This window comes from Gymnoscopelus microlampas (genome assembly GCF_963454915.1).
Source record: "Gymnoscopelus microlampas genome assembly, chromosome: 12".
Classification (NCBI taxonomy): domain Eukaryota; kingdom Metazoa; phylum Chordata; class Actinopteri; order Myctophiformes; family Myctophidae; genus Gymnoscopelus; species Gymnoscopelus microlampas.
The window spans coordinates 37,535,374-37,555,373 of NC_139949.1; the positions used below are offsets into that span (position 1 = coordinate 37,535,374).

The following is a 20,000-nucleotide window of genomic DNA, read 5'->3' on the forward strand; positions in this document are numbered from 1 at the left end:
GACCCATTCAATCTGGGAAGGCATCTGTGCCACTTTAAGATTTCTTTTGCTATTTAAAAAATAGCAGATCTACAAGCTCAGAGTGCTTGCAGAGCGCTATGAGCTTGTAGATCTGCTATTTTTGAAAACTCAACAATGTGTGCAAATCTTTGAATATATACTTTGTTGTCAAATGTCTCAACAAATGTCTTCATCTTTCTGAAAAACTACTGTTGAATTGTTCTCAAACTTTTTCTTGTCAAGGACCTCCAAAATTATATGTTTTTGGCCACCGATCCTCATCAAAATATGTTGTTCCATGGACCCGCCCTGAAGCAAAGATTTGAGTTAAAAATGTTGTTTAAAAAATATATATGTATTCAAAGATTTGCACTTAATGTTCGAGATCTTTTTTTAATAGCAGATCTACAAGCTCAAAGCGCGGCACTCGCCACGCTATGAGCTTGTAGATCTGCTATTTTTGAATAGCCAAAGTACAAAATAATGGTTAAAGCGGTTACACAGATGCGTTCCCCGGCTTTAATTAACTGCTACCCTAACCACTCGCCAACTATATTAACTGTCATCTGTAGATAGTGAGCAATAAAACAAGACAAACAGGACTAAACTAACCTAAAAGATAAATAACCAACCCTCTCTAAAAGCACTCATTTTCATGAATGTATGTCTATATACATACAGTATACAAATACACACAGTATTTATAGGCCTAAGCTGCTGTCTTGCTTTGTATGAAAACATTCAGTGTGTATGTGTCCAGATAAAAGCAGAATAATAAAGCGTTTTAATCCCAGGGCTGTGATGTACTGGTAGTGATGTGGGTGTTCAGACCATCTGTTATCACAAAAAACCAAAGCACAACAAATTCCACCCAAAGCTTAACTTCAGAGCGCTGCTGCTGCTGCGTGTTTGTGTCCTTTGTGTCCTTTGTGTGTGCGTGCGTGCGTGTGTGCGTGCGTGCGTGCGTGCGTGCGTGCGTGCGTGCGTGCGTGCGTGCGTGCGTGCGTCATGCCGACAGGTAAAGTGCCCGGGACGGGCACTGAAAAGTGGGAGAGAGTGTCATGCTGACAGACTATTTATTTAGCTGGCTTGTATTATTGTTGAGACCACGGACGTGCACAGACCCCCAGCAAGGACAGAGGAGGGAGGACGGGCCTCAGGCAGGAACCAACTGAACCCCGGATGGAAAGGGAAGTACAAACCCATGTATTGCCACTTGCACTACTGTAGTTGGATATTCCTGGCACAAGACACTTTAATGCTACCATTGGATGTTACTGGCAACGGACATTTGAATGTTTGAATGGGATGTTATCCTGGAACCTGTGGCACTAATTGACTCTGTACCTTACAGTGCTTTATGGAACTAAGTGGACGACTCTGAAGACACTTCCCCCCCTTTTGAAAAGTTTGGCCATTGAACTATTTGCATTCCCCTCAAAAGTCACTGCCCTGTCTTTTTATTATATTTTAGGTTGAATAAACGAACATTGACTTTTTGTACTCCTGCCTATTGTGTGGTTTTGTGTGGTATTTCCCCATTTCTGGTCACTGTTTAGAACCAAAGCCTTTGGCTATTTTATTGTTCACACTACCGTGTAACACATACATAGCCTATGTATAAAATAGGGCTAAAGTGGTTAATGTATGTTTTATAATGTAATAATTTATATCCGCAAAGAACTAGTAACTAAAGTTTTCTAATAATTGCAGTTGAGTAAAAGTACAATATTTGGCTCTGAAATGTAGTGAAGTAAAAGTAGAGAAAATTGGAAATACTCCAGTAAAGTGAAAGTACCTCAAAAGTTTACTTAAGTACAGTACTTGTAGTTACTTTACACCACTGGCGTGTGTGTGTGTGTGTGTGTGTGTGCGACTATGCGTGTGTGTGCATGCATGCACGTGCGCGCCAACCCAACATCATCGACATCGATGGACTGCCATAACTAACTGTGTGTGTGTGTGTGTGTGTGTGTGTGTGTGTGTGTGTGTGTGTGTGTGTGTGTGACAGACAGCAGAGAAAGCAGCGTATCATTGCTCACTGGGTGGCTGAGGTTTGCCATACTGGTTTGGAATCCAGTGGGAGACATTCCCAGAAGTCCAGTTATATCCCGAAAGCGGGGAAAGCAAAACAGCGTGACAAAACATGAACGCTGAGCTCACACGTGTACACAGTGTAACACACACACTCATAGTACACTCACAGTACGCACGCACTCACTCACGCACGCACAAATGCACAAATGCCCACGCACACACAAATGCACGCACGCACACACACAAATGCACGCACGCACTTAGCTTGTACAGTAAGCTTACCTGCTGATGTGCTGGTCATTCTTCCTGCAGCCTGATGGGGAGAGAGAGAAAGATAGGATTATTATGTGGTGTGTGTGTGTGTGTGTGTGTGTGTGTGTGTGTGTGTGTGTGTGTGTGTGTGTGTGTGTGTGTGTGTGTGTGTGTGTGTGTGTGTGTGTGAGGTTGTTTTTAATCTAGGTCATAGGTCAGTCATTCATTCACATACAGTACATGTTTAAATTAGCACATTGGTAAATAAAACTGTTAAAACACATTTTGGAACACACACACACACACACACACACACACACACACACACACACACACACGCACACGCATGCGTGCACGCATACTATGGGGGCTCCTTTAGCTTCTGAAATACCGGAAAAGGAGCCCCATAAGCACACAGTCACACACACACACACACACACACACACACACACACACAGTGGAGTTTGGCTTCTAAACAGCATCATATTTATTGTTGTAAAGAGTTCTTGGAAGAAGAACATGAGTGATGTACGAGTGGTCAAATTAAATCAGACATTCCTTAAATGTGATTTATTATGTTTGATATGTTTCATTATACCAAACGTCTCTGGGTTGATCAGCAAACAAACACTCCATTCAGCCCTCTGTGTTTTATTACTGGGATGTTTGGGGGTGTGAACATTCAGTCACTGTGTTTCTTTGGTGAGGGGACAGTGGTGGACAAGTACATTTACCTAAGTACTGTACTTGAGTACAATTTTGAGGTATTTGTACTTTACTGGAGTATTTCCAATTTGCAATAATTTTACTTCTACTCCACTACATCTCGGATCCAAATATCGTTCTTTTACTCCACTACAGTTATTTGAACATTTTTGTTACTAGTTACTTTGTAGATTTAGATTATTATTACAAAACCTACATTAACCACTTAAGCCCTGTATACATTTTGGCCATTTGAAAATAGCCGATCTACAAGCGATCTACGAGCAGCTTTTAGATCAGCTATTTTCAAAGGATTTTTATACATTTGTAAACTTGAAATGGGACATTGTGTATAATGAGTACTTTATACTTTTCGTACTTTAAGTACATTTTGATGCCAATACTTTTGTACTTTTACCCAAGTACATTTTGAATTCCGGATTTTCACTTGTAACAGAGTATTTCTAGATTGCAGTATTGATACTTTTCCTTAAAGGGGAATTTTGGACCACGGTTTTCTTACCTTTTCTATGATGTTATGATATCTTAGGATGAATGGTACAGTAGAAACATTTCATAACTCCATAACTTCATAACGCCAATAGGCCTTGCGTTAGATCGGGTATTTTAATAGCTTTTTCTTGGTTTGTTTTTTGGTGAGATCTCGTCTAGCGAGACTTCAGTTGTTTTCTTCTTTTTTCCCCCCAGTTCCATAGTGTTCTGTGACTATGAACGTCAGATCTCTCTCTCTCAAAAAAAAAAGAAGCTATTAAAATACGTGATCTAACGCAAGGCCTATTGGCACACGTTTTAAGCTGTGGCGGACCCGGGATGGAGTTATGACATTTTTCTACTGTACCATTCATCCTAGGATATCATAACATCATAGAAAAGGTAAGGAAACCGTGGTCCAAAATTCCCCTTTAAGTAAAACATTTGAGTACTTTTTTCCGCCACTGGATGGGTGACAGTGGTTTGTAGAGTTACAGCTGGGTTTGGAAGGCCTGCACGGGGCTGTCACAACTCACCAGCATCAACGTTTACTTACATTAACTGTCATACAAATAATTGCGATTAACGATTTAATTGTGTTCTTGGCATTAGACGTTGGAACATAATAAACAAAAGTAACATTTAGAGTTTAGGGCTTTTTAAACAAAAATTGCACAGGACACAGATATGTTATGACAAAATAACTTCAATATACAAAGAAAGAAATGACTGCCGGTATACCAAAATAAACTAGATAAAGTGCTCCTCGGAGCACAGGTCTCCGCCAGGTCAGATACGTTATTGTGGCCTCCTGGTGGCGCTATAATAGGCCAATGTGAAAAGGGTGCCATTTATTCTTAGGTCGTTCACGGCAATCGGACACTGCATTCATGATTTGAAGCATTTTGTTCCAAAAATGTGTTTTGCTAAATTAGACCTGCTGGTGGCGCTATAACAGGCCAATGTGAAAAGGGTGGCATTTCTTCCTCGGCCTAGTGGGAATGTGCGTGTGAAATTTCACGGAAATCGCACGCTGCGTTCATGGTTTGAGGCAGTTTGTTCAAAACGGACCAATCCTGCAAACTTTGGATGGCAACCTTAACCAATAAGGATGGAATATGGGAAATCGGACTGATCAGGGTTGATCACATGACTATAGAGATACTGTGTACCGATTTGCATGACGTTTGGTTAAAAACTGTAGGAATAATGTGAAAAAATGGGTTTTGCACAAATCGGCCTCCTGGTGGCGCTATAACAGGCCCATGTGAAAAATTTGAGGCAGAGGTTCTGAATTGGCATCCAGGGAGTGTGTGTGCACAGTTTCGCAGCGACCGGGCCAACGGTGCCGGAGATTTGGTGGTAACACACGGACACACGGACACACGGACACACGGACGGACACACGGACGGAGGGTAAAACATACTCTCTCGCCAAGCCTTACGGCCTGGCGGAGACAATAATGTACTATATATGGCCAAAATATCAGCTATTTCTGCTATTTTCTGAAAATGCATAAAGATTTTTTTCAACATGAAAACGATTATGCAAAAGTAATTGTGATTATCTCCGATAATTGCGATCACACGGTTATGTAAAAATTGTTGTGACAAGCCTAGGCATACCTTCTGACAGTGGTGTAAAGTTACTTAGTACATTTACTCAAGTACTGTACTTAAGTACAATTATGAGGTATTTTTACTTTACAGGAGTATTACCAATTTTCAGTGCTTATACTTCTACTCCACTACATCTCGGAGGCAAATATTGTGCTTTTACTCCACAACATGCATTTGAAAACTTTATAGTTACTAGTTACTTTGTAGATTTTGATTATTATTACAAGACATGCATTAACCACTTCAGCTCTGTATATATTTTGGCTCATACTCGGTGCCGCGCTATGAGGTTGTATATCTGCAATTTTTGAATAGTATAAAATAATGGTCGTAGCTAAAAATGTAAAATGACACAGATGCGTTCCCGGATCGAATGGGTTACTGTAAGAGCTATGCGGTATGGCGGTGCTCTTTGTTCATGTTTACCTCTATGTAGAGGCCTATCATACTCTGCTAAATCTGCTAAAAATCATTGCAGCAGATCCATGTTATTTATTTCCACATGAGCTACAGTCAACAGCCTGTGACTGAAACATCCAGTTAGTGGAATAACAGCACAGGAAATTGATGCTTAAAGTATACACAAATCTGGAATTCACACACACACACGCGCACACACACGCACACACGCGCGCACGAACATACAGTACATTTTGTTGCTGTACGGGCAGTAACCTCCTATTTCCATATTTTAAAAGTAGCTGATCTACAAGCTCAAAACGCGGCACTTCTCGCCGCGTTTCGAGCTTGTAGATCTGCTACTTTTGCTATCTTTGTTATTTGAATCATGAAAAGTTACAGCTTTGGACTATATGATACGGCATAACTGTTTGTATTGCTGGGGACCCCCTGGAACCCCCTCAAGGACCCCTGGGTGTCCCCGGACCCCACTTTGAGAACCACTGTACTAGAGCCAGGCAGTAAACGACAAGTGTCACATAAAAGCGAGGCATTTCGAGCTTGCTATTTTTAAATTAGAATCCTGAAAAGTAAAATAGCCGATCTACAAGCTTAGTGAAACGGACCTGACTTGCAACTGTACTTGGGCCGCTTTTTGGCCATCTACACCAAATCTACAAGCTACAAGCTCACCGACACGTTGTGAACTTGTAGATTTGCTATTTTTGGCTAATGTTCCCCCCAAGAATAATGGATGCTGGGGTTCAAGTGGTTAATAATGCTTTGAAACACTACACTCTGAACTAGATTTAGGGGGGAAATTAGCTCTGGGTTTGGATTTACAAAGTTTGAAAAACATGTGTTGATCTGTCTGTCTGTACGTGTGTATGACTGTGTGTGTGTGTGTGTGTGTGTGTGTGTGTGTGTGTGTGTGTGTGTGTGTGTGTGTGTGTGTGTGTGTGTGTGTGTGTGTGTGTGTGTGTGTGTGTGTTTGGACAGCTGTACTTTATCAGTCATGGTTTGAGGAAAATAAACCCACTCCTCCAAATCGGTCTGATCCCACGGCACGCACGCACGCTCGCACGCACACACACACACACACACACACACACACAGTCACACACACACACAATGACGTATTGTGACGCATTGTGGGCTTATAGATGAAGTATAGAATACAGCTTGTATGTTTTGTAATCTTAACATAAATTCTACAATCGAACTGATGTGAACGTGCACAAGAACATTCACCATTGGCAGTATAAAGAGACCGACGAAGCCATCATTTGTTAATTTTTCCCAAACGTATTTAGTTTTTTTTTTAACTTGTCATATCCCACACACCCCAAGAAGTCTTGAATTCATGGAGATTATGTTAGTTTTTCCTAAGCCAATAATTTGATGCAAGTCTGCGGTAGACTATGACGATCAAAAGACAATTACTAAAACAAAATTTGCTTTCAAAATCGGAAAAAAAATTACATACTCAAGTAACTATACCTCCAAATTGTACTTAAATGGATAGTTCACCCCAAAATGTTTTTTTTCTATCGATTAGTCCCCCCATGGATATTTTTTTGTTTTTGTCGCATTCCTAAGCCAATCATTTCATGACCGGCAGCGGTTCCGGTAGGAGACCCAAAGAGTCTCCTTTGTGTCTCCTACCGGAAACGCTGCCTACTGGTCCACTGGTCATCAAATGATTGGCTTAGGAATGCAACCAGGAATTCAAGTCTCCATGGGGTGACAAATCGATAGAAAAAAGGGTAATTTTTTGGCTGAACTATCCCTTTAAGTACAGTAGAGATTTGTATTCTTATATACATTAGTATGTACTGACCCGCCCAAATAAACAAGAAGAAAAGAAAAGGTGCGCAGACCGTGCACCCAGGAAGGTGTTGTTTTGTTGCAGTATAGTATACGGTATGTCGCAGTGCAGACAGCAGTGTGACTGGATGGAGAAAAGAGGTTTTTTTTGCTGGGTTTACAAAACAGCAGGAACGTTGGTTGGAGCTGAGCCCAGACAGAGGAGAGGAGAGAGGATTCATTTAATTAGATGCAGGTATAAGATTAGATTAGACTACATCTCAGTCAGGACTACAGACTCAATCCGCAGTGGTTGGAAAAGTACTCACCTTTTTTACTTAGGTAAAAGTATCAATATTGCAATGTAGAACAACACGCAATGTAACTACTCTTTTACAAGTAAAAGTCCGGAATTAAAAATGTACTTGAGTCAAAGTACAAAAGTGTTGGTATCAAAATGCACTTAAAGTACTAAAAGTATAAAGTACTCATTATGCAGAATGTCCCATTTCACAAGTTTTCAAATGTATAAAAATCTTTTGAAAATAGCAGATCTACAACCTCACATTGCGTCGGGATGCGATGCATTGTGAGCTTGTAGATCTGCTATTTTCAAATGGCTGAAATGTATGTAGGGTTTAAGTGGGTAATGTATGTTTTGCAATAATAATCAAAATCTACATAAGTAAGTAGCAACTAAAGTTTTCATCCCTAATGTTTACATTGCCATACATGTTGAGGAAGGCTTGATGCTGAAACGCGTCCGTGTATGCTGTGTTTGTCCATATATAGTACCAGAAGGACTTCGGAGTGCTGGCTATTGCTTTATTACCTGGCCATTTACCCGATCATTTGACTAGGGTCCATTATACACACACACACACACACACACACACACACACACACACACACACACACACACACACACACACACACACACACACACACACACTTACCCTGGCCCGTCGTGCGTGGAGGTGTGCGGTGGAGTTCAGGGAGGAGCGGGCGAGAGGCCTGCTACGCGTCAACGGGTGAGACTGGCGTCTGCTCAGAGGGGAGGAGGACCTGTCAGGAGAACCTCTGGAGGAGGTGGACTGGTCCTGGCTCAGCTTCCCCACAGCCACAGCATCCTGAGAGGACACAGAAGTGGTGGTTGTTCTCACACTCAGGACGAACAATCTCGATACCATTGGTGTAAAGTAACTAAGTACATTTACTCAAGTGTGTACTTACAGTAAGTACACTTTTGAGGCATTTTTAACTTTCACTTCTACTCCACTACATCTCAGAGGCAAATATTATACTTTTACTCCAATACAATTATTTGAAAACTTTAGTTACTAGTTACTTTGTAGATTTTGATTATTATAACAAGCTCACAATGCATTGTGAGCTTGTAGATCTGCTATTTTCAAAAGATCTTTTTTACATTTTATACATTTGAAAACTTGTGAAATGGGACATTCTGCACAATGAGTACTTTCTGCTTTTGGTACTTTAAATACATTTTGATACCAATACCTTTGTACAGTAAATACAGTAAATTTTTAATTCCGGACTTTTACTGTAACAGAGTACTTAGTTACTTTTCACCAATGCTTTTCATCAGCGATTTCCACGATTTTTGGGATAATTGTCACACATTATATTGCCATGCTGAAAAGGATGCCAGGTGGAAAGAGGCCGACTGTTGCAGCCCAGTTGGACTTCACGGTCCATTTATGCCACTGGGAAAATAATGTATATATATTTTTTCTCCCTCATTCCCAAATGAATTTCCTCCAGTTTTATTCCCTCCCTCCCTCTGTCCCCTGAACCCTCCTGTGGACTGGACCTGCGTTTAAATATTTTCATAGATTTTTTTTCTAGTGTTTTCTTTGACAGTATATACACCACCACATTCATCCTTTACATAAACCCCTTCCCACCCAAATTACACAAATCTACAGAAACCATCAGTACAATACACACAGTGCCCAGGGGTAGAAAAAGAAACAAAACCATCAAAAAAATGAGAAAGAGATGGTTTCCAGACCCTTAAAAAAACATCTGCTTTTCTCCTTGGATATTGCATCCCCCAGCATCGGTATTGTGGGGGAAGCTTTGGCTGAATATAGCAGATCGACAAGCTCACAATGCGACTCGACGAGTCGCATTGTGAGCTTGTCGATCGGCTATTTTCAGCCAAAGCTTTACCCACAATAACGGAAAACTGCAAAGACACTAGTATTGAGCCCTGAGGGACTCCGGTTACCCATATGGGGCTTAAGTGGTTAAACGTAATATTTTTCGGTATGTCATCATCACTGACTGGACCTTGTGACTCAGACGCTGCCCCTACGCACCGGGAAGCTCGCTGCTCGCCATCCCTCCGCCGTTTCCCGCTCTCCTCTCCCTCCCTCCCACTCGACCCGACCTGACGCCTGGCCCGTGCATTCCACCCTCACCATGGAACTTACTGTGCATGCGGCGTGACCCCACACACACACACACACACACACACACACACACAGTGTGTGCATGTGCATGTGTGTTTGTAATTAGGGGTTTTAGTGTGTGTGCATGTGCATTTGCTTGCACGTCGTGTGCTTGTGTTGTCGACATCCATATATTGTGTGTGTGCAGCAAGAGAGAGAGAGAGAGAGAGAGAGAGAGAGAGAGAGAGAGAGAGAGAGAGAGAGAGAGAAAGGGCACCAAATAGAGAAGGGGGAGGAACGGCATTAATTCCGGTAGTAAACAGCATATTGGGTAGGAGGAGGTTTTCCTCTTCGCTTTCTAGAATCAATCCCAGAGTGGGTTTTATGAACACGCGCACACGCACACACACGCACATACACGCACACGCACACGCAAACACACACACACACACACACACACACACACACACACACACACACACACACAATCCTCTTTCACTAGGACACACAATGCGTGTCTGTGTTGAACATTTTCCCGCTGGTTATATTATCTGTGGGTATAAGGTCATCATAGAGACGGCATGAGGCCGTTTGTTCTATTGTAAATGCTACATGGCAGTGGTGGAAAGTAACTAAGTACATTTACTCAAGAACTGTACTTATAAGTACAATTTTGAGGTATTCTTTTACTTTACTGGAGTATAACCAATTTTTTATACTTCTACTTCTACTCCACTACATCTCAGTAGTCAAATATTGTGCTTTTTTTGCACCACTACAATTATTTGAAAACTTTAGTAACTAGTTACTTTGCAGATTTTGATTATTATTACAAAACATATATTAACCGCTTCAGCCCTATATATACACATTTCGGCCATTTGAAAATAGCAAAGAGCATCTACAAGCTCAGCTTGTAGATCTGCTTGTAGTTCAAAAGATTTTCATACATTTGAAAACTTGTGAGATGGGACATTCTGCATAATGAGTACTTTCTACTTTTGGTACTTTAAGTACATGTTGATACCAATACGTTTTACTCAACTCAATTTTGAATTCCGGACTTTTACTTGTAGAGTATTTCTACATTGCCGTATTGATACTTTTACTTAAGTATGTAAAAATGAGAGTACTTTTTCCAGCACTGTAGAGATGGCCTGAGGCGGTCTGTTCTATTCTAATGCTACACGGTCATCATCATGTCTAAACGCCAGCGCTGACTTTGTGAACCCAACAGAGACTCAATATGTCACTAACTATACTGCATTGTTGGTGGGGTCATTTTATGTTTGAAAATAGCAGATCTATAAGCTCGCAACGCGTCACAATGCAACGCGTTGTGAGCTTGTAGATCGGCTATTTTCAAATAGCCTAGGTATATAATGGGGCTAAAGTGTTTAATGTATGTTTTATAATATAATAATTTATATCCGCAAAGTAACTACTAAAGTTTTCAAATAATTGTAGTGGAGTAAAAGTACAATATTTGCCTCTGAGATGTAGTGGAGTAGAAGTAAAAGTGTAGACAATTGGAAATACTCCAGTAAAGTAAAAGTACCTCAAAATTGTACTTACTGTAAGTACAGTACTTGAGTAAATTTACTATGCAATTTGTCTGTGTTTAAAAACCACGGTTTATAACAGCCGGCAGTGGAGGAGAAGAATCACACACATTTCTTTTGTCTTCAAATCAGTTCCGTATTCTCTTTCTTTCCCCGGTCATTAGTCCTCATTAAACAGATGACATTTTGATGGCGTAAATTCCCACAGTGGAAAGTACAGCAGAATGATTTATTTTTTTCCTTTCTCTTTCCCGTAAAACATCTTCATGCTAAATGGAAGAAGTTAAGGAGGACAAGTTGGCTCGTTTTGTTAACGTCGTTAGCACAACGACGTATGGAAGATGACAGAACACTGTCTTATTATAGGAACAACAACGGAAGATGGATGAACGGAGGGGGGAGATAATAATGAGAACATTGTGTTTTGTCGTGGAGATGTTTAGATGTACGGCAGTGATGCGTCAACCCCTCCAGTGTGGTGGTGGTGTTCACTGATTGGATGATGATAACGGGGGACAGAAGTCGCAGTGCGGTTCTCAAGAACAGCCGTTGAAGGGGGGGAGGGGGCAGATATCATTTTTGAAACATTATTAAAATGTTCCAAAATTATTTTCTTTTTTTGAAAATAGCAGATCTACAAGTTCACAACGCGTCGCATCGCGACGCGTTGTGAACTTGTAGATCGGCTATTTTCAAATAGCCATATCCTGGTCGCTTATTTTGGGCATCAAACGTAATGTTCCAACAATGACTTCATAGAAGGAGAGAGTTCCAAAATAAAATCAAAATATTATTCAACGTCTAACGTATCACGATTCCTGTGAAAACAGTCAGCTAGGGCGGGACATACAGTATCACAGATATTGATTGGCATGGACAATAGCCAATGGGACGAGGCTATTATCGGTGATGGCGACATACTGTTGTACCATATAGATTTGAGTTGAAGAAACGTATTTTGAGAACAAATATTTAAACTAGCAGCTGTAGAAGTAATATTAATCAATATTGAATAACTACATGACTTATTAATCAGTAAAAATGTATAGTTTGTACAGCGGTTTGTGGTGTAGTCAGTGGCGGAGTGTCCGCGTAGGCCAGGTAGGCGGCCGCCTACGGGCCCGGGACTCCGGGGGCCTGGGCCGTCAGATCACATGGACCTTTATTTTATTAGAATTAGACGTACTTTGCGTGCTCCGCCTCTCTGCAACTTTCCCAGAGATTCACCAGCTTACATGGAACTGCAAATATATTCGAGGCAATTCACCCCAATACACTGTTGGTAGCTCACCCTAACCCTAAAACAAAATAAAGTAACAAAAAAACTAACAGAATCCGCCAAAAACCCGCAAATTTTGTGCGCAGGGGGGGCCTGATCAGTGTGCCGTGCCTGCCGGCCCGGCCCGTGCCTGCCGGCCTGGCGGAACAACTTCCGCCACTGGGTGTAGTGGTAAAGTGTCGCAGAGTCTGTGCCTGGCCAGAACGGCTCGCTCACACCTTTGCTCTCTATGTCACTCTACCGCCTCTCTCTCCCTGTTTTCAATGTGGACTATTCTTCTGCCTACACATAGGTCATGTCCTAGTATGAACGAATAGGGGAAGGGGATCAATGTCACGTGATTCATTGTTTGGCCCAACAAAAAAATTGGATGTGTGTCTCAAAGTCATGATTATTGTCAGAATCGGGGAAAGTTTAGAATATTTGGCGGTCCCGTTTTCATTCTTCACAAGATCGGTGGTTGTTGCAATGACCTGCGACACAATACTTCACCATATGTTGCGCTGTGCCGAAATAAACCCACACAATGCAACAGTGTGCGTTCCGTAATGCAATTCCAATGGCGAAAGTTGTGTTGTTTCACCCGATTAAATAATGGTGGATTCGGCCACGCCCCGAAATACCAGTATGTGTGTCTCAAAGAATATCAATAACGTCTAGAAAAAGAAAAGAAAAAAAGAACAACGCTTGAAAACTTTTTTACTGGAATCTCAGATATGAAGCTGAATCACATGTTTTCTGTTTGCTCCAGTTCCCAGACTCACTGCTGCACCAACAATAACATCCTGAGTGTTTTATTATTTTTTATTATTATTCTTTTATGCCTTCGCCAGTGACAGCTGTGGCCGTTAGATGCGTTCCCGGTCTTAATGGGTTAATAAAGCTAAATCAACAACACATCCACAGCAACACAGGGCTGCTGCTGTGGATGCTGGCTTTGCAGACAGACCTTTGATAAAAAAAAAAAGATTATCCCAATTAAATAGTGCCTTTTTTTTTTAATAAGAATTCCTGAAGCTCTGCTCTGTTGGTTTAAGAGCTATTAGAGGTTCCTCGTCAGCCACGAGCTGAAGGTAATGAGTGAGACTGGAATGCCCTACAGCTGTGCTTCTTCATGTCAAGGACCCCCAAATTAATATGTATTTGACCGCGGACCCCCCATCTGAAAATATTTAGTGCCAGGGAGGACCCCCATTAAAGCTGTGTGTTGTTAAAATGTAAAAAAAAATAGTCAGATCTATAACAGATCTGCTTATTTTTTAGGGTTAAAGTGGTTAAACTGATTTTGATGCTATAGCTATCAAAGCAGCACCATATAGCTTTTGTTTTAAATAAAATAAATGTAAATGTGTCCAATCTGTATGGTAGAGTATGTTAATACAATATAAGGTCATGTGTCACCTAGACACAGGATCTGACACACATCTTTTTTGACCTGACGGTCAAGATTCAATTTCTCCCCTGAGCAAGCAAGCAGGCAGGCTCTATTACAGTAGCTCAATGGTAAAAATGTCAGCACTTGCGCAGGAAACCGGGTTGAAATCCGGGGTAGAAGATGCAGTAGCATCGAAAGTCATTACTTGTTGTACTTAGCACCTTTACAAAATAGACTTTAATTGTCCGAGCTGCTCCAGTGTCTTCTCTTCTCTAATAGTTGTAGTAACCACTACTTTTTATTTTTTTAAGTAATGAAAATTACTTTTGAATATTCTACATTCTACATTTTGGGGGGGGGGGGGGGGGGGCTGTAATGTTACACTTGTTTAATCTGTATCCTGACTGAGTTCTCTATCCTGATTGGATAAAATTGGTATCCCGACCTGAAAATGCATTTTCTGTTGGAGAGACAGAGGTAGACTCCTGTTACTGAACAACAAACACTCTCTATAGCAATAGAGTACTATCACAATATAACACTTATTTTAACCAGAGAAAATCACTTTAACCCTACCTTTAACTACAAAACATGTTGCACAATGAGAGTTCAGTGGGCTAGAAGCTGCATCTGCTTTACAACGTGTGGTTTCTGACAGAAGACGGCTGCTTGCAGCTGGACGCCAGACGTGGGCCCCGAACCAACCAACCAACAGCGGCATTTATAAAAAAGAAAACACTTTTAACGATGGAAAAACAACAGCTTTGGGGCCCGTCCAAACTATTATTCTTAATTAATCTGTGTTAAATGCACGGATAGACAGCATGCATGGCAACACATTCCCCTGACACGGCTCTCCGTGTGCGTTTTGCGTGTGGTATTATGGTGTGTGATGAGTCGGTGGCGTGATGTTTGTGTAAGAGTGTGTGTGTGTGTGTGTGTGTGTGTGTGTGTGTGTGTGCGTGTGTGTGTATGTGTGTGTGTACTTGTATTACTACTTGTGAGGGCCATTAATGTCCCCACAAGCAGTGGTGGAAAAAGTATTCAAATATTTTACTTGAGTAAAAGTATCAATACTGCAATGTAGAAATACTCTTACTTATCAAAGTTATCAAATGTTTACAAATCTTTTGAAAATAGAAGATCTACAAGCTCACAATGCGTCGCATCGTGATGCATTGTGAGCTTGTAGATCGGCTATTTTCAAATGGCCGAATTGTAAACAGGGCTGAAGTGGTTGATGTAGGTTTTTTAATAATAATCAAAATCTACAAAGTAACTATACTAAAGTTTTGAAATAATTGTAGCGGAGTAAAAGTACAATATTTGCCTCTGAGATGTAGTGGAGTAGAAGTAAAAGTACTGAAAATTGGAAATACTCCAGTGAAGTAAAATCAAAATTCTACTTAAGTACAGTACTTGAGTAAATGTACTTAGTTACTTCACACCACTGTTTACGGTTCTAGCGTAGGATTAGGTATTTAGAGGTTAGGTTTAGGTCTTGGAGGGGGTTTTAGAGTTATGCCTGATTTATGCGCATGCCGCAAATAGCTTGTCTACAAACTCTCGACGTGTCGTGCTGCGATGCGTTGTGAGCTTATAGATCAGCTATTTCCAGTGCACACCAAGCACTATTATACTATTATCTCCTTAATATCATCTCGTTCCCACGAGTTAGGAACTCATTCCCACGAGGTAAACTTAAAGGGATAGTTCACCCCCAAAATAACTTTTTGTCTCCGCCAGGCCGAAAGGCATGGCGAGAGAGTATGTTTTGCCCCCTGTCCGTCCGTCCGTGTGTCCGTCCGTCCTTCTGTCTGCGAGCAGCTAATCTACGCCACCGTTGGCCCGGTCACTGTGAAACTGTACACACACTCTCCCTGGATGCCACTGCAGAACCTCTGACCCACATTTTTCAGATCAGCCTGTCACAGCGCCACCATGAGGCTGACTTTTGCAAAACATATTTTTGGATATTACTCCTACAGATTTTGTCCAAAAAACACGTGAATAGGTACACAGTATCTCTATAGTCATGTGATCAAGATGGATGTGTCCAATATTTCATATTCCATCCTACTGGACTAATATTGGCTTCCAAAGTTTGCAGGATAGGTCTGTTTTGAACAAAATTCCTCAAATCATGAACGCAGTGTGCGATTTCCGTGAAATCTTTCACACACATTCCCACTAGGCCGAGGAAGAAATGCCACCCTTTTCACATTGGCCTGTTATAGCGCCACCAGCAGGTCTAATTTAACAAAACACATTTTTGGAACAAAATGCCTCAAATCATGAATGCAGTGTCCGATTGCCGTGCAAGGCCTAAGAAGAAATGGCACCCTTTTCACATTGGCCTATTATAGCGCCACCAGGAGGACACAATAACCTACCTGACCTGGCGGAGACTTGTGCTCCGAGGAGCACTTTTTCTAGTTTTTGTCGCATTCCTAAGCCAATAATTTGATGACCGGATGTATTTCCGGTAGGAGACTCAAAGAGACTCCTTTGTTATACTACCGGATACATTAGCATCTTTCCGCCGGTAATCAAATTATTGGCTTAGGAATGCGACAGAAAAAAAAAAAAAATCCATGAATTCAATGCTTCATGGGGTGTGTAATTGACAAAAAAATAAATCATTCTTTGGGTGAACTACTCCTTTAAGGAGAAAAAAGAATCACTATGACAAAACCCACATAAAAAACTAATTCACCAACGCAGTTTTTTTCCTGCACCCTTAAAAAAACAGACCTGAAAAAAATAAATAAACCAACACATAATCCGTCATTTTCCAACCCACAAAATATAAACCAGTGGCTTTGCAAAATAAACCTACCCCTAAGAAAAATCTGCCTACTAATGTCCCTTCAGGGGCTCTGTACTATTATAACAATAACTACAACGATATTGAGTCACCGTAACTGTAATGAATACGGTGTTTAACAAGTTATTAGTTATCGTCTCTGTCGGGTGGAAACCTCATTAGGTCCAAAACTGTTTAAACTTTTCAGGATTCTAATTAAAAAAGCATCAAAAGTAGCAGATCCACAAGCTCGAAACGGGGGCGCGAATGCTTTTGAGTGAAGCTGTAGTACTGTATGATCAAGCAGGGCATAAACCCCCTCCCACAAAAAGTTAAAATATTGAGATAAGAGGTTTCTGCCCGACAGCAACGATACAGTGCTTGGTTTGGACAGCCCTAAGGTGCAGTCACACCGAACTTTGATTCTGCCTATGCGGCGGATTCTGCCAATGCTTTTCAATGGGAACGGAGCTGTTTGTTGCCATTCGCGGATTTCCGCAAAAAAAAACGCTGTGTGTGTGCGCGTGTGTGTGCGTGTGCATGTGTGTGTGTGTGTGTGTGGTGGAAAGTAACTAAGTATATTTACTTAAGTACTGTACTTAAGTACAATTTTCAGGTATTTGTACTTTACTTGAGTATTTCCAATATCCAATACTTTTACTTCTACTCCACTACATCTCAGAGGCAAATATTGTACTTTTACTCCACTACAATTATTTGAAAACTTTAGTTGCTAGTTACTTTGCAGATATACATTATTACATTATAAAACATACATTAACCACTTTAGCCCTATCTTATACCTAGGCTATTTGAAAATAGCCGATCTACAAGCTCACAACGCGTTGCGATGCGACGCGTTGTGAGCTTGTAGATCTGCTATTTTCAAACATTTTAGTACTTTTACTTTTGCTACTTTAAGTACACTTTGATGCCAATACTTCTGTACTTTTACTCAAGTAAATTTAGAATTCTGGACTTTTACTTGTAACAGAGTATTTTTATATTGCAGTATTGGTACTTTTACTTAAGTAAAGAATTTGAGTACTTTTTCCACCACTGTGTGGTCTGGGGATTCCACTATGCCTTGCTTGCATAAATCAGGAGCATTGTTTAAAGAGCAAACAGAGTAAGGTGATATTTCACTGTAGCATAACATCACACCGCTGTCCGTCTGGCCTCATAACGTATGTAATGTTGCAACGCTTCATCTATTCCCCATTTCCCTCCTCTTTACTTGAAATGGATGTTTTCACTCTGGCCTTTTGTGGTCAGAGGATATTTAATCACTCTGAGGTCAACCAGCTTCATTTGAAACCTTTTTTGCATATCGACGCTGTCGAGGCAGCAACCCTGTATTCTCCATATTTCATCTTTTTTTATTGTTGTTGTCGGGCAGAAACCTCCTATCTCCATATTTTAACTTTTTGTGTTTTTTCTTAAATTAAAGCCCTACTCATCCTACAGCGTCACACAAAAGGATCAAAAGTACTACTTTAGCTGATTTTGAATTTGAATCCTGAAAAGTAACAGTTTTGGAGGTTTCCACCTACGGAGACATTACGTTTTTTTGTAAATTAATGCAATACTTCGCCGTCCAAGCGTGTCGGCCAAAAGTAGTGAAAATAGCCGACACAGTATTGTGAGCTTATACTGTAGATTCGATATGTTTTGCTATTTTTTGCTATTTTTAATATAGGTACAGTAGGTACTTTATTCAAATATTTAACCAATGAAAATATTTAACACAAGCTTGCGACTAAATAATTGCATTGGATTCATTTTGGAACACTGCAGGCCTGGAATTCCTGCTGTTTAGGGGTTAAGGCCACTTGGCCTTCGGTGTTGTCAATTTCTTTAGGGCACAAAGGCCAAATGTCAGGGCAGGAAGACCATAAAAAAAACAATGATTTTAAGTCAACTGGAAACATTAATTGAATTTGAGGGTTAATGATTATTTTGAATTTAATACGTAGTATGACTATCGGTGAAATTAAATATTTTTTTTGCATTTACAAATTACCAATATTTTCTACAAATACCAGCGTCAAGTTCATACATGCTCAGCCCTGGCCTGCACCAATAAGAGCCACTGGACTGGGTTGTTTCCTTTCAGCTTGATATCGTTTGATGGAGAAACAATAATACATACACCTAATGAAAATAGACACTTCGCAGATTATAGAAAACTTTAAATGACAACAATCGGTTTAGAATTGACACAGTGCTGCTTAGTTAAACCGCCGGTGTCCTTACAACCTAACATTTCTTTTTGCACTTAAGATGTGGAGTGGTATGCGGTGAGTCTTTTTAAGTCAAGGTGCAAAATAGCAGATACCGCATTGCGCCCTCAATTAACATATGAACACTCCCCCATGCCTAAAATATGCTGGCGAGTCTTATTCATTAAGTTACGTTCAGCGCAACTTGCATAATATGGATTGCGCATAAGATAGATAGACCCTCCAGAAAAACGCGGGTAAACATCCTTGATTATGCGGGCTAAAACTCTTGATTATGCGGGCTAAAATCCTTGATTTTGCGATGAATATGCGTTTTTTGCAATTTTATGCGGTGAAATATGCGGAAAGTTGTGAAATATGCGGCAATATGCGATATGCGAAAAATACGAAATATGTGAAAAGTTGCGAATATGCGATGCGAAGCGCATATTATATGATGCGATGCGCATATTATGCGATGTGATGCGCATATTATGCGATGCGATGCGGCCTTTTTGAAAAAACGTTACCCCCGCATAATTATGTGCCATTTTGATGATTATGCGGTAAATTCTGCAATCGCTAATAAGATGGTGGCGTTATCACTGAATTGCCGCCTAAGACGTAGATTTAAGTCACACATAATAGAGCCCTGAGAGTCTTAACAAAAGACCATCCCTAGCTCCAGCTCATTAACCCAAAGCATCAAACCGAAATCAAACCGGGAAAGCATCTGTGTCATTTTAGATTTGAGCTAAAAAGCATTATTTAATACTTTGGCTATTCAAAAATAGCAGATATCCAAGCTCATAGCACTATGAGCTTGTAAAATGTGTGCAAATCTGTGAATATACCAAATTCTGGCGCTCAAATTTGGAAGACTTAAGCACCGAGCAGGTGCACTAGGGTTTCAAATGGTAGCCGCACGTGCAGTAGTGTTTTAAATCCAGATTTGACCACCGGCCGATGGCAGCTTCACTGTTTTACACCGTGGTTCTGGGGGGCTTGGTCTTACCGTGGTTGTCAGT

At 40.8% G+C, this 20,000-nt stretch overlaps 1 pseudogene across 1 annotated transcript in view; it reads right to left on the reverse strand.

Moving 5' to 3' along the window:
• The window catches only part of LOC311057060 (stAR-related lipid transfer protein 13-like), a 132,259-nt pseudogene that overhangs the window by 89,262 nt on the left and 22,997 nt on the right, over positions 1-20,000 (reverse strand). Inside the window, exons 4-6 of the transcript XR_014602909.1 lie at positions 19,988-20,000; positions 8,268-8,441; positions 2,320-2,350 (exon numbers count right to left, since the gene is read on the reverse strand). The exon at positions 19,988-20,000 is cut by the window's right edge and continues 125 nt beyond it. The product of XR_014602909.1 is annotated as an stAR-related lipid transfer protein 13-like (transcript). The remainder of the gene's footprint in view (positions 1-2,319; positions 2,351-8,267; positions 8,442-19,987) is intronic.